Source organism: Saccopteryx bilineata, chromosome 3 (genome assembly GCF_036850765.1).
Source record: "Saccopteryx bilineata isolate mSacBil1 chromosome 3, mSacBil1_pri_phased_curated, whole genome shotgun sequence".
Classification (NCBI taxonomy): Eukaryota; Metazoa; Chordata; class Mammalia; order Chiroptera; family Emballonuridae; genus Saccopteryx; species Saccopteryx bilineata.
The window spans coordinates 159,118,007-159,133,953 of record NC_089492.1 but is presented as its reverse complement, the minus strand read 5'-3'; the positions used below and the strand labels follow the sequence as shown (position 1 = coordinate 159,133,953).

The 15,947-nt window shown below is 42.1% G+C and overlaps 1 protein-coding gene across 9 annotated transcripts in view; it reads left to right on the top strand.

The window, feature by feature from the left end:
• IL1R1 (interleukin 1 receptor type 1) overlaps positions 1-15,947 on the top strand; it is a 127,350-nt gene that overhangs the window by 60,622 nt on the left and 50,781 nt on the right. The gene's annotated exons all lie outside the window — the stretch shown is intronic.

Below are 15,947 nucleotides of genomic sequence, written 5' to 3'. Positions count from 1 at the left end.
GTAAATAGCTTACAGATGTTGTAATCTGGCCACGTTGAACTGGTTTAGGAGTGTCCCTCTGTAGGGGTTTAGGAATTTACCTCTTAAGGGTTTAGGCTCAGAAGGGCCAGGCTCTTTAAAAAAGATGAGGGATGAATGCTCTGAACACAGTGGGCATTGTTTCTCCAGATCAAGGCCAGTACTGGGTGGTATACCTACAGTTACCAAGACAATGCTCATTCAGAACAGGTGTGTCCAGCACTTTACAGTTTATAAGGCCCTTTTGCACTTATTTCTCTTTTATCCTCCTAACAGTTTTGTGAGATGCTACTATCACCTTTTGTTTTCATTAAAGGGAACAGAAGCTTAGCAGGGTGACTGACCTGTGGGAGAACTGGCACCAGAGGAGAGTGAGAGTTCCAGACTCCAAACATCATGACTTCTACTTATGGCATGATGGCTCCCAGCAGCCGCTACTTCTCAGGGTTGTTCCTCTGCTCAGCTGGTAGGGAGGAACACTGCTGAGCAGGGTGTGAGATTCCTGCCAGGAGCTGTTATCTGCTCTGTTTCCTAGATGCAGGACATGCTTGTCAGATGGTCACTTTCCAGTGGTGTTAGCTCCAGAGCTTAGAAACTGAGTAAGGGCCACTGAAGTCATGCAGAAAACATAAACTGACATTCTCCTTCATGAAACATGATGCCTGGGTCACCCTGACTGAGGGCCAAGCCTCTGGATGTTGAATATACAAATAAAATTCTTTTGTGACTACTGATGGACTGAGGAGAGGCAGAAGTACCTCCCACCCCCTCCAATTTACTGTGCCGCTATGGTGGTTTTTTTCTCTCTTGACTCCTTTAATTTCTTATTTATTTAATATCCTACTTAATATTTCATTTAGTATTTGGTATTCATGTCCTATACTATGTTGTGTAGTAGACAAAAGTGTGGGGCCTTTGGGATGGGGATTGGTTGGGAGGAGGGGTGTGGACCCTGGTTTATTTCCACTCTTATTTGGCTAGCTGACACTCTGATGTGTGACACTCTGGGGTGACCTCTGTGTGGTTTCAGAAAGGATGATTGACCTGAATTCTCATATGGCCAAACCCTCCATTTCTAATAAACTTTGCTGAGTCTGGTGTGGCAGTAACATGGCAACAAGGCTTACTTTATGGCTTTGAAACAACCAGCATCTTTTGAATAATTCCTTTACTCTTGGTGAAACATTTCATAAAATTAGTCACTTACTTACTTATCAAATGCTTATTGGATGTGTATTTTGTACCAGATACAGTTTAAAGCACTAAAGATAGAGCAGTGACTGTAATAGATGAAAGTCATGCCCTCTAATGGACATGAGTGCTCCGGGTGAAGTCAGAGGACCTCTTCATCTCTCTGCATGATGGATGTCATGAATTCACCCCTCTGAGCAGGGTGTGGGTACACTGGCTGCTCACACGCAGGATCAGCTCCAGTGGAGAAGACAAGAAGAAAGTGGACATGGACACAGCTCATTGGCTCCCTAAAGAATAGCAGGGCTTTTGAGATAGACTTGGTGGCTTGGCTCTTAACTCGGACCAGGGCAGATGGGAAACCTGTAGCTGGGATGTGCAATGGGAGCTGTGTATCTACCTGGAAGCAGGGAGAGATGTTGTGGAAAGATGGGCCATTTTCAAAGTGGCCAAGCTGGACAGTTGCATTAAAGCTGCCATAGCCTTGGGGCTAGGGATTACAGATATTATTATCATCATGCTATGTGACAGACCCACTGTGAACTTTTCACTTTCAGGGACAAAAGTCCTCAGGGAGCCCTGTGACACATGGGCCATGACCTAGCTGTATGTTCTCTCCCTGCTGTGGGCAGCAGGCAGTTGGCTTGGGTTTTCCTGTTCTTGAGGCTGTCAGGTAGGCTGACAGGGTCTGCACTGTCAGCAGCTTTGTCCCTCCCCACTGGTTGCCTGCCATGGCCCAGGAAATGCTGCTGAAGCTTCCTGGCCATGCCCAGCAATGGGAGCATGTGGAGGCCCTGGCAGAGCTTTTCGTCAAATGCTGGAAGGGGCTGAGTACCCACGGCCCCTGGTCACCTGCACATCTTTGGATTCTGTGCTGCTTCCTCTTTTCATGGCTGTGGCAGAGTAATGGAGGCAATTTTTTTCATTCCTTTCTGTTCTGGAAAGGATTTATAAGATTCCATGCATTAAAAACAGGTGGAAACAAAAACAAGATAGAGACAGAATGGAGACAAAGAGTAGAGACAAGTAGAGCCTGAGTCTAGAAAGGAATACCACAGTCAGCCCTTACTCACACAGTTTTATTCTCTATGGCTTCAGTTACCTGTGATCAACTGTACTCTGAAAATATTAAATGAAAAATTACAGAAGTAAATGATATGTTTTAAATAGTGCACTGTTCTGAGAAGTGTGATGAAATCTTGTACCATCCACTCCATTCCACCTGGATGAGGACGTGACTCATCCTTTGTCTGGTCTCTCCATGCTATGCACGCTCCTTGTCTGTTAGTTGCTTGTCAGATTGACTGTCATAGTATAGCAGTGCTTGTGTTCAAGTCACCCTTATTTTACTTGATAATGACTGAAAGTGCAAGCATAGTGATGCTGACAATTCACACATGCCATAGAGAAGCCATCAGGTGCTTTCTTTCCGTGAAAAATTATGTACATACAGGAAAAAACATGGCAAAGATAGCCCTTGGTATTGTCTATGGTTTCAGGCATCCACTGGGGATCTTAGAAAGTATCACCTGTGGATAAAGGAGGACTACTGTAAAATGTAAACCTTGCTGCACTATATGCTTATAAAATCACCAAGTGGGTCTGTGAATATGGAGGTGAGACCCGTGCCCCAATCCTGCCTTTCCCTTGGTACCCTGAGACATGCCAGGATTGGACCACAGAGCAAACAGATGAACATCTCCAGAGTATGTCCAGGTACTGGTGTTTTAAAGCCCCCAAATGGGTCTAACATGTAGCCAGGGTTGGTATGCATGTTCTTGCAGGCAAGGGGCACAGTTGTCTGTGTTTTCAAGATGGAAAAGAAGTGTTCAGGAGAAGTAAAAGCATTCCTGGTACAGAGAGAAGCCAGAACTTTCTTGTGAAGGTCCTCATGGAACAGCAAGTTTGAGGGTTTCTCTTGAAATGACTCTCAGTGAAAGTGGAGTTTGGTAGCCGCATTTCAGCTGGAGTCAGGGTACTAATGGGTGGGGCATTGAGGCAACATGGGCCCCACATGTCTGGCTTCCCTAACTGAAGAATGTATAACCAACCCTCTGGAATGCAGTCAGTGTTCCTCAACAAGAGTGAAGAGTTAGATGCTGTCACTTTAGGTCAGTGCTGTGCACTTATTCAAAACCCAGTATCCTCTTTTGATGCAAGTATTTTATAACACCGTTTTAAAAATTCTGAAGCAATATAATAAAACTTACCTACAACATAATTTGCAAATAATCAATACCATAGCTAACTGTGTGTGTATGTGTGTGTGTGTGTGTGTATAAAGATAATTTATATTAAAATGTGCATTTTGGTGTGTGGATGTGTGGGCAGAGGCAAACTAGAACCTAATGAGATCACCAGATGCTTTATGTAGACTTAATGTAGAAAAGCATAGGACAGCTACAATTGCAGTCTGGAACAGATGTAATTCATCCACAACTCCATGATGAATGACTCTTGGTCAAGGTCTTAATGGTAGTCAGAGGCAGTCTCTCAATTTTTAGAATAGATGCATTTCTGGGAAATTCAGTATGTATGGAAAGTGTGCTAACAACGCATATATATTTTATATAAGTATAGGATGGGTCAAGTGCTGGGCTCAAGAATAATAAATGATGTTTTCCAACAGTGTAAATGTCTGTGTAACACCTGGCAGTCTTGTAGAATAAAGGACAAGTCTTCACTGGACAGAACTTCCTTTCACTGTTTTAGATATCTGGCATTTCTGGCTTTGAGCACTAAATGCATCATTGTGATCGTTTAAAGATCTTCCCTGCAGTTTCCAAAACGCTCCCCAGGGGCCATACTCACCCTTTGAGAACCACTGTTTTCCTCACAGCACTTGGAAGGAAGTGAGTAAAGCACTCATGCACATGTGTGCCCCAAAGAAGTAGGAGCCAATGGGATGTAACCTTGCTGACAGTCCGCACTCATGTTAACTGTCAAAGGATCATGAAAATGGTGATTAGAATCAGAACATTGGGGACCGTGTGCAGTTGGGGGGAGTGACAGCTAAGGGACATGAGGAGAGAACTTTAGGGGGGATGGAAATGGTTTATATCTTAAAAGAATACTGGTATAGGCAGTTGTCACAGTTAATGGAATTGTACACTTAAGATTTGTTGTGTGTTTACCAAATGCGTGTTTTGAAAAACTCACAGGAGTTAAAACAATGCAAAATTCCTTTGGAGAATGCCTACTCCTCTGAGACTCTACCTGTAGACCCTCCTGTTCTTGCCTGACTGGTGGACAGTGCTCGAGGACTCCCAAATTTCTGACAAGACTTGTGTGGTAGGACTCAGTGTCATAGTCTTTGGCAAGCACCTCAATTGGAGTTGTGCTAGAAGGATGATAAAGCTGGGAAGGGCAAAGCAGAGCACTTTAAAAAGGGACAAGGGCCGGACCTGTGGTGGCGCAGTGGATAAAGCGTTGACCTGGAATACTGAGGTTGCCGGTTCAAAACCCTGGGCTTGCCCGGTCAAGGCACATATGGGAGTTGAAGCTTCCTGCTCCTCCCCTCTTCTCTCTCTCTTTCTCTCTCTCTCAATCTCTCTCTCTCTCCTCTAAAATGAATAAATAAATAAAAATTAAAAAGGGACAAGGGGCAGGAGACCAGACCATTCTGGTCTCTGGGTCTGGTTCCTGTTGTCCAGGAGCCCTGGGAGGTTTGAAGGGGCAAAATGTAGATCTAGTGGTGAAGAGGCTTCGGCATTCATGTCTGTGGTCCTCTTATGAGAGTATTCCCATCCCTTGTGCTTTATCCCCCCCTCCCCCCGTGCCCTTTAAACCCACATGAACCACCAATCTGGTGGCTTTGTGCCTTGTAATGGCTGTATAACTTAGATCTCATGGCAACCCCAAAGAGCTCTGTGGCTGTCTTTTTTTTAATCTTCATATCCTTGTGCAGGAGATCTTTGAATGACTAAAAAATGTCCTTTGATTCATTTGTACAGCTAAATAAGTCACATAAATTGACTGTGAGCTAGGCTTTTGGATCCATCGGCCGATTGGAAGATTGCCAGGCTTTCAGTGGTTCTTGGGATTTCAGGGTTTCTGAGCTGTTGAGTGTTTCTGTTGCCTTTGTTGTGGAGTGTTTCTGTTTGTTCATCGTTCTGCAGAGCTTTTTTTGGGGGGGTGATCTGTGAGAACCATAATGAACCACAGTTGGGTTTTAGGATGCCAGTGTATGGAGGAGTGTGTCGCTCATCAATGCAGAATGTAAACAGCGTGTCACATTTGGAGAATCCTTTGAAGTCACTTCCATGTTCTTCATCCCTGTCTTGAGTGGGGGACCATCCTGGAAGCCTGCTCAGTAGTCAGGGTTAAGTGCTCTCTGTCTGGCTCCATGCATGTGAGTTTGTGGGGCCCAGGTGCTTCCATTCGCACAGTTGGGATGGCAAGAGGACTGTGGGTGTTGACAGAGGACAGTATGTCTCAGGGTTTCCCACCAAAGAACTCCTCTAGGGAAACGAAAAGCAAATGCTCAGTTAAGCAGTTCAAAATACCCCCTTTAAGAGCTTTTTCTTCAATATCTCATGTTTTATCTCTTGGAAGTTTTTTTCCCATTTCATAATGTAGCCTTTTTTTCTCTAACACAAAAAGAATATTTCCTCAGGAAGACTGACTCTGAGTTCTTGGGCTACATATAATTTCTGCTTGGTGGTAAAAGTACAGAATTCTTAAGTGTTTTCTTCAATCATGTGGTTCTATGGCTTTATAAATGTCTTCAAGCCTGGTCTTTAAAACTGACGTTTTGGGTCTTAACAATATTGGAGATTGTTAATAACTGTTTGAATCTTGGTAACAGGTAAAGATCATAATTTTCAGTTTTGTTTTAATACCATAACCTCTTCCTCATATGTATTTTCACAGGTTCTCAATAGATGATGGAGGTTGTGATATTTCATGAGCCAAAGAACCTGCTTTAGTTCTTGCTTTGTCCAGAGACTCATCCACAGTCATTTCTCAGTGCTTGTCAATTAGGTGGAGCCCAATTCTGTGAATGTTTCTTTTTCCTTTATTTCTTTCTTTGTTTTCTGTCTGTCTTTCTTTTTTTATGTGAGAGGAGGGGAAATAGTGAGACAGATTCCCGCATGTGCCCCAACCAGGATCCACCCAGCGCCCCCCCCCCCCCCCCCCGTTTGAGGCCAATGCTCAGACTATCTGAGCTATCCTCAGTGCCTGGGGCTGATACTCGAACCAATCAAGCCACTGGCTGCAAGAGGAGAAGAGAGAGAGAAGGGGGAGGGAGAGGAGGAGAGAAGCAGATGGTTGCTTCTCCTGTGTGCCCTGACTGGAGAATGAACCCTGGACACTAGGCCAACACTCTACCCACTGAGCTACCTGTTCAGGGCCAAATATTTCTTCATCATGTCAAATAAATATATCTACACATGCTAATTAAGATTTGAGATGCAAAGATTATTAAATTATACTGTGTGATTATTTTTGAGGTGCTTAATGTGAAGAATGAGTTGTACGAGGTAGAAGTGTGGAAAGTAGCCTGACCAGGTGGTGGCGCAGTGGGTAGAGTGTTGGACTGGGAAGCGGAAGACCCAGGTTCGAGACCCCGAGGTCACCAGCTTAAGTGTAGGCTCATCTGATTTGAGCAAAACTCACCAGCTTGGACCCAAGGTCGCTGGCTCAAGCAAGGGGTCACTCGGTCTGCTGTAGCCCCCCAGTCAAGGCACATATGAGAAAGCAATCAGTGAACATCTAAGGTGTCGCAACGGAAAACTAATGATTGATACTTCTCATCTCTCTTCGTTCCTGTCTGTCTGTCCCTATTTATCCCTTTCTCTGTCTCTGTAAAAAAAAAAAGTGTGGAAAGTACCATTAGGACTTTCTTTTCCATTACAGAAGTGGACTCTGCTATTTCTGGTCCCCTGGAAAAAGGAGGAGTCTTATCTCTCTTCAAGGGCATTTGCAGATGTTTGGCTGGGCAAAATGTCCCTTAGACCCAGGCAAGAGAGGTTCCACCCAGGCCCTGGAGGGTTTTGCTCTGTGTCTCAGCCAGCCACATGCTAGGCATAGCCTTGAGTCTGTTGGACTAAGAGGATATGTCCGCCGGAATCGGTGCTCACTAACACCTCTGTCTAGAAGACCATGATCCATGTACCCAGTGAGACAGCTGGAATTTTTTGCCCCAGCAGCCTGTGGGCCTCATGTACAACACACTCCACTGTCTGTGTGCCTCTCTGGTATGCAGAGTGGCCAGGGCCTTACTGGAGTGAGGGAAGGGGACATGTGGTTTGGGGTGTCTACCTGTGCATGCTGGGGGCCCCTCCTAATATGGGATGGAGCTGAAGGCAGGCTGGGAGTTAGGCCTGGAGGTTAATATAGGGAGAAACAGCACAAGGAGCTGCTCTGTGCAGACGCATTGTGTACACTGCCCCCAGTGCCAGGTGCCTCTGCTGCTGCCACTGTTCCTGCAAGTAGAGCTACGCTGCTCATGCATCCTCATGCTGTCTGGGGTGTGTTTGCTTTGTGTCACCTTGGTCCCATGCCTGGCTTTTGTCTTGGAAGGCAAGATTCACAATGTGGGGTAATGCCTCAGGAATGAGAAGCCAATTCCCCAAGAATAAGAAGGTGCTAAAGACACCATGTGGTCAGCAATCAGTAGGAATGAATGCCTCTCCCCTGCGCTGGGCCCTGAGTCTTCAGGAATCTGAGCAGGTTTGTGTGATGTGCCTCTGTTCCCCAGCAGTTCCATTTCGTGTGTCTGCACTGACTGAAGTTTCTTATAGAGTAACAGGACAGTGCTATAGATAAAGTCAATCCTTCCTGGAAGAGGGGCTTCTCTTGGGGCCCAATATGTTGTTCACTGTTAGTTCTTTTATCTAATCTCTGCTTTGTAATTCAGTTCATGTGAAATTTCTTATTTTGGGTCTAGTAAGAAATGGCTATGAAGTCTCAAACATGCATTTTCATTTTATCTTTAATAAGCAAGTAGCTTTGTATGTAAGTTCCATGTACCACCTGGTCATGTTGTCATATACCAATATTTCTAAATATGTCAAAATCACCAGAAAGTAAGGGGAACTACCCTGGGAAATTTAGAATGGCCAGTTTTTTCCTGCGATTGCCACAGTAAGCTATGCTTCCTGTATGTATTCACACCTGATGTCCTGGAGGAAATGGGCCAGGCTGCTGGATATGGGGTGACTGGCAAAGGCCTTCAGTCAACCCCAGCCCTGGTTGCCTGCCCTGGACTGGGCATCAGGACCTCCATGCACTGCCTCGCCTTCACATGTCAGCTGGAAGCTGCTCTAGAGAGGGTGGCAGGGAGTCTGGGAAATTTCACAGGTAGCAGGAAGGAGCAGTGTGTTAGGGCTGGTTAATTTAATAGGGGAGTTAATCTTTTGCTCTTCTTTGTTTTATGTGTAAGATTCATCTGCAGAATTACACAGTGAAATAAATCTGTGACATTATTACCAACATTTTCTAAAATTGTATTTTGAATTTTACTGTAAACCACTTTCAGAAATCATGACAGACTTCCAAAAGTTGCCTCTGAAGAAGGGAGGTCTTGCTTACCTGGTGTTCGGTGTCCTCTGGCTGACAGCTTCCTTCTCCAGGTCTGCTCCAACTGCTCCCACCCTTGGTCTGCCCCAGCCTCCTAACTCCCAGCCCTTTGTCTGACTCCTCCAGGTTTCCATCTTCCACAGTCTCATTCCTGGCCATCACGAGACTCTAGTAATGGTTCCCCTGGCATTTCTGTTCTCTGACTTACACCTGGTACCCAGTGTCATCCTTTGCCCCTTTGATTCTAGGCCAGGTTTCTGTCCCTATGTGATCTGCTGCAAAGATGGCGGGTGGATTCCTCCCTCCCTTCCTCACTTCCTCCCTCCTATACTTGCCTTCTTCCCTTATTCTCTCCCTCCCTTCTGTTTTTTCTCCCTCCTTTCCCATCCCCTCCCTCCCTCCTTTTCTTCATTTCTCTCTTCCTCTCTTTCTTCCCTTCCTTCTGGACTATTTGTTGAGCTCCTATCGTATGTAATATATGTAGGGTGGGACTCTTCTCATAGGATTATGGGAAAGAAGAGGAGCTGCTCTGTACTTTTCTGCCCTGGCCCAGCAACCAGGGAAGCTACCCATTGCTGCCAGAGGGAGAAACTAGGTTCTCGGCACTCCTGGCAGTGGAGGAAGGCAGTGTCTACAGGGGTCCCTGGGAGAGGCTGCTGATCAGAATATGCTCAAGCAGGGAAGTCCTAGAAGAAGCACGCCAGCCAGGATGGGTAGAATTGAATGACAGTCTTGGAAACGCTACCTAGGCACCGCAGAGGCAGAATGGCACAGTGTGTACAGAGGGGCAGGCAGGAGACCTAGAAGGCGACAGTGCGCGTTGGAAGAGGAAGGTAGAAGAGCAGGCAGGGAGTGGTCCCATCCCAGGAAGTCAGGTAGGAGGGAAGGGGTAGGGCCAGGTGCTGCAGAGCTGTGCTGTAGGTTGAGACTGAGGCCCTTTGCATGGGGGTACTCTGAGCGTGGTGGCCTGGGTCGTGTGCCTCAAAGGAATTGTGAGGACAGGAGGCAGCCGGCAGTGCTGCCTAGCATTGGGTGGGAAGTGGAGGAAGTTTAATGCAAAGAGGAAGAAGGAAAGTGAAGTGTTTGGGGAGACATATGGTGTCAGGTCCTCTGTACATGGTTTCCATGGCTTCCAAATATATCCACTCCTCTTGCTCATCTTTCCTCCTTGCCACATCTCTTCATTTCTCTGACATTCTCCACTCAGTGCCCATCAGCTACAATCATTTCTTGGCTGCATGATGGGAGGTTGGGGGCACTGTGTTGGTACCGTGAACAGGAGGATCACGTGGTCTTCTCTTTGATTTGGTGGTATGTTATGAGTCACAGTGATGAGCTGCCATACCTCTGGAACCTGTTATGTTGCGTCTTATAAGTCTAGAGTGACTACTAAGGTAGTATTTAGTCCATTTTGTCTAAACAGAATGTTATTTGTGCTTTTTTACGGATTGGACATGAAAGCCTTCCAAGCTTTCCAAAGGCCTAAGGAGGTGATTCAGACCTCATAAAATAGAAGACTTGGAAATACTAAAATTAAACTGCAACAGCAGAGAGAATGAGTGGTGAAGTGTCTACAGGACATAATGGGATGGAAGATACAACTCAACATTTTTGAAGTTATTTTTAATTATTTTAATTTGCGATGCAGGTATAGTTTGTTTGGTATAAGGAAAGGCGAGGATTCAGTGATTATGTATATTTTTATTTTTTAGACAATTAATTTTAACAGGGTAACATTAATCAACTAGAGTACATAGATTTAGAGAAAACATCTCCACATCATTTGGACAGTCAATTATGTTGTTTACCCATCACCCCAAGTCAAATCATCCTCTGTTACCCTATATTTGTTTTTCTTTATGCCCCTCCCCTCCCCCCATCCCTTTCCTTCTCCTCCCTCCCCCTCCCTGTGGTAACCACTGCACTCTTATCTATGTCCATGAGTCTCAATTTTGTATCCCACCTATGTATGGAATCATACAGTTCTTAGCTTTTTCTGATTTACTTATTTCACTCAGTATAATGTTATTAAGGTCCATCCATGTTGTTGTAAATGTCACTATGTCATCATTTCTTATGGCTGAGTAGTATTCCATAGTGTATATGTGCCACATCTTCCTTATCCAATCCTCTATTGAAGGACATTTTGGTTGTTTCCATGTTTGGCCACTGTGAACAACGAGTATGCCTTTTCTTTTGTTGTTTTTTTTATTAAATTTAATGCAGTGATATTGATAAATCAGGGTACATATGTTGAGAAAAAACATCTCCAGATTATTTTGACATTTGATTGTGCTGTATACCCCTCCCCCAAAGTCAAATTGTCTTCTGTTACCTTCTATCTGGTTTTCTTTGTGCCCCTCCCCTCCCCCACCCCCTCTCTCCTTTCTCTCCCCATTCCCCCTCTCCCACCCCCTCACCCCTGTTGCCATCACATTCTTGTTCATGTCTCTGAGTCTTATTTTTATGTCCCATTTATGTATGGGTTCATATAGTTCTTACTTTTTTCTGATTTACTTATTTCACTCTGTATAATGTTATCAAGGTCCATCCATGTTATTGTAAATGATTCGATTTCATCATTTCTTATGGCTGAGTAGTATTCCATAGTATATATATACCAAGGATTTTTAATCCACTCGTCCTCTGACGGACACTTGAGCTGTTTCCAGATCTTCGCTATTATGAACAATGCTGCCACAAACATGGGGGTGCATTTCTCCTTTTGGAGTCGTTCTATGGTGTTCTTGGGGTATATTCCTAAAAGTGGGATAGCTGGGTCAAAAGGCAGTTCAATTTTCAATTTTTTGAGGAATCTCCATACTGTTTTCCATAGTGGCTGCACCAGTCTGCATTCCCACCAGCAGTGCAGGACGGTTCCCTTTTCTCCACATCCTCGCCAGCACTTATTCTGTGTTGTTTTGTTGATGAGCGCCATTCTGGCTGGTGTGAGGTGATATCTCGTTGTGGTTTTAATTTGCATTTCTCTAATGATTAGTGATGTTGAGCATTTTTTCATATGCCTATTGGCCATCTGTATGTCCTCTTTGGAGAAGTGTCTATTCATTTCTTTTTCCCATTTTTTGATTGGATTGTTTGTCTTCCTGGTGTTGAGATTTACAAGTTCTTTATAAATTTCGTTTATTAACTCCTTATCAAACATATTGGCAAATATGTTCTCCCATTGTGTAGTTTGTCTTTTTATTCTGTTCTTATTGTCTTTAGCTGTGCAAAAGCTTTTTAATTTGATATAGTCCCATTTGTTTATGCTGTCTTTTATTTCACTTCCCCGTGGAGATAAATCAGCAAATATATTGCTCCGAGAGATGTCGGAGAGCTTACTGCCTATGTTTTCTTCTAAGATGCTTATGGTTTCACGGCCTACATTTAAGTCTTTTATCCATTTTGAGTTTATTTTTGTGAGTGGTGTAAGCTGGTGATCTAGTTTCATTTTTTTGCAGGTAGCTGTCCAATTTTCCCAATACCATTTGTTAAAGAGGCTGTCTTTACTCCATTGTATTTCCTTACCTCCTTTGTCAAATATCAGTTGTCCATAGAGCTATGGGTTTATTTCTGGGTTCTCTGTTCTGTTCCATTGATCTGTATGCCTGTTCTTATGCCAGTACCAGGCTGTTTTGAGTACAATGGCCTTGTAGTATAACTTGATGTCAGGAAGTGTGATACCTCCCACTTTATTCTTCTTTTTTAAGATTGCTGAGGCTATTCATGTTCCTTTTTGGTTCCATATAAATTTTTGGAATATGTGATCTATATCTTTGAAGTATGTCATTGGTATTTTAATTGGTATTGCATTGAATTTATAGATTGTTTTGGGTAATATAGACATTTTAATGATGTTTATTCTTCCTAACCATGAGCACGGTATATGCTTCCACTTGTTTGTATCTTCCTTGATTTCTTTTATCAATGCTTTGTAATTTTCTGAGTACAAGTCTTTAGTCTCCTTGGTTAAGTTTACTGCTAGGTACTTTATTATTTTGGTTGTAATAGTGAAGGGGATTGTTTCCTTAATTTCTCTTTCTGACTGTTCATTGTTGGCATATAAAAATGCCTCTGATTTTTCAGTATTGATTTTATATCCTGCCACTTTGCTGAATTCATTTATCAGGTCCAGTAGTATTTTGACTGAGACTTTAGGGTTTTCTATATACAATATCATATCATCTGCAAATAATAATAGTTTTACTTCTTCTTTTTCCATTTGGATGCCTTTTATTTCTTTTTCTTGTCTGATTGCTGTAGCTAGGACTTCCAGAACTATGCTGAATAAGAGTGGTGAAAGGAGGCACCCCTGCCTTGTTCCTGATCTTAAGGGGATTTCTTTTAATTTTTGCTCAATAAGTATAATGTTGGCTGTGGGTTTGTCATAGATAGCCTTTATCATGTTGAGGTATGTTCCCTGTATTCCCACTTTGCTGAGAGTTTTGATCATGAATGGGTGCTGGATTTTATCATATCTTTTTCTACATCTATTGAAATTATCATATGGTTTTTCTCCTTCTTCTTGTTTATGTGATAATCACATTGATTGATTTACGAATGTTGTACCAGCCTTGCTTCCCCAGAATAAATCCCACTCGATCATGGTGTATGATTTTTTCCATATATTGTTGGATCCGGTTTGCTAATATTTTGTTGAGGATTTTAGCATCTATATTCATCAGAGATATTGGCCTATAATTTTCTTTCTTTGTGTTGTCTTTGCCTGGTTTTGGAATCAGAATTATGCTAGCCTCATAAAAGAAGCTTGGAAGTCTTCCTTCCTCTTGAATTTTTTGAAATAGTTTGAGAAGGATAGGAGTTAGTTCTTTGAATATTTGGTAGAATTCAGTTGTGAAGCCATTGGGCCCCGGACTTTTCTTTGTTGGGAGTTTTTTGATAATTGTTTCGATCTCATTTGGTGTAATCGGTCTGTTTAGGTTTTCTGATTCTTCCAGATTGATTTTTGGAAGATTGTATGTTTCAAGGAGTTTGTCCATTTCATCTAGGTTGTCGAGTTTTTTGGCATACAGTTCTTCGTAGTATTTTCTTACAATATTTTGTATTTCTGTTGTGTCAGTTGTTATTTCTCCACTCTCATTTCTAATTTTATTTATTTGAGTCCTCTCTCTCTTTTTCTTGGTGATTCTAGTTAAAGGTTCATCAATGTTGTTTACCTTTTCAAAGAACCAGCCCCTAGTTTCATTGATCCTCTGTATTGTTTCTTTAGCCTCTATGTCATTTATTTCTGCTCTGATCTTTATTATTTCCTTCCATCTCCTACATTTGGGCTTTACTTGCTGATCTTTTTCTAGTTCTTTTAGATGCAGGGTTAAGTTGATTATTTGAGCTTTTTCTAGCTTCTGAAAGTGTGCCTGTAGTGCTATGAACTTCCCTCTCAGTACTGCTTTTGCTGTGTCCCATAAATTTTGAGTTGTTGTATGCTCATTGTCATTTGTTTCTAGGAATTTTTTATTTCTTCTTTGATCTCATTCTTAATCCATTCGTTATTTAACAACCTGCTATTTAGTTTCCATGAGTTTGAGAATTTTTGAGCTTTTCTGTTGTGGTTCATTTCTAGTTTCATTCCGTTGTGATCAGAGAAAGTGCTTGATATGATTTCAATCTTCTTAAATTTGTTGAGACCACTTTTGTGCCCTAACATGTGGTCTATCCTAGAGAGTGTACCATGAGCACTTGAAAAGAATGTATATTCTGCTGCTTTAGGGTGAAAGGTTCTGAAGATATCTATTAAATCGAGTTGATCTAGTGTGTCCTTTCAGTCTACTGTTTCTTTGTTAATTTTTTTCTTGAAGATCTATCTAGTGATGTTAGTAGGGTATTGAAATCCCCTACTATTAGAGTGTTGCTATTGATCTCGCCCTTTAAATCTATTAAAGTCTGCTTTATATATTTAGGTGCTCCTATATTAGGTGCATAGATATTTATAATAGTTATATCTTCCTGTTGGATTACTCCCTTTATCATTATCTAGTGGCCTTCTTTATCTCTTACTATATTTTTTGTTTTAAAGTCCACTTTGTCTGATATAAGTATTGCTACCCCAGCTTTTTTTTCATTTCCATTTGCATGAAATGTTTTTTCCATCCTTTTACCTTCAATCTGTGTATATCTTTTGTTCTAAGGTGTGTCTCTTATAGACAAGCATATGTACAGATCCTGTTTTCTTATCCATGCAGCTACCCTATGTCTTTTGATTGGATCATTTAATCCATTTACATTTATGGTTATTATTGATATGTAGTTGTTTATTACCCTTTTATTCTCTAAAGCTGTATTCCTTTTTTGCTATATTCTTTTCCCACTTTGATCTGTTTACAACAGGCCCCTTAACATTTCCTGCAGCATTGGTTTGGTTGTAATGAATTCCTTGAGTTGTTTTTTGTCTGGAAAGCTTTTTATTTCTCCTTCAATTTTAAATCATAGGTTTGCTGGATAAAGTAGTCTTGGTTGTAGGTTCTTGTTCTGCATTACTTTGAATATTTGTTGCCATTTCCTTATGGCCTCAAGTGTTTCTGTTGAGAATTGTACATCATCCTTATGGGGGCTCCTTTGTAGGTGATAACTTTTTTTTCTCTTGCAGCTTTTAATATTTTCTCTTTATCGCTTAGCTTTGGTATTTTAATTATGATGTGTCTTGGTGTAGGTTTCTTTGGGTTTCTTTTTAATGGAGTCCTCTGTGCTTCTTGAACTTGTGAGAGTTTCTGTTGCGTTAATTTAGGGAAGTTTTCAGCTATGATATGATTGAACAACATCTCTATCCCTTGTTCTTTTTCTTCTTCTTCAGAAACCCCTATGATGCAGATGTTATTTCTCTTCATGTTGTCATAGAGCTCTCTAAGAGTTTCCTCAGACTTTTTGAGTCTCTTTTCTTTTTTCTTCTCTGCTTTCATACCTTCATTCCAGTTGTCCTCCAACTCGCTGATTCAATCCTCAGCTCTATCTATCCTGTTTTTAATTCCTTCCATTGTGGTCTTAATTTCTGATATTGTATTTGTCAGCTCCAACTGATTCTTTTTTATACTTGCTATTTCTTTATTTAGGTGTTCATAATGACCATCCATTGTTGTTCTAAGATCCCTGAGCATCCTTACAATCATTATTTTGAACTCCGCATCTGGAAGTTTGTTTATTTCCATATCACTCAGTTCATCTCCTGAAGGTGTCTCTTGTGGTTTCATTTGGATTGCACT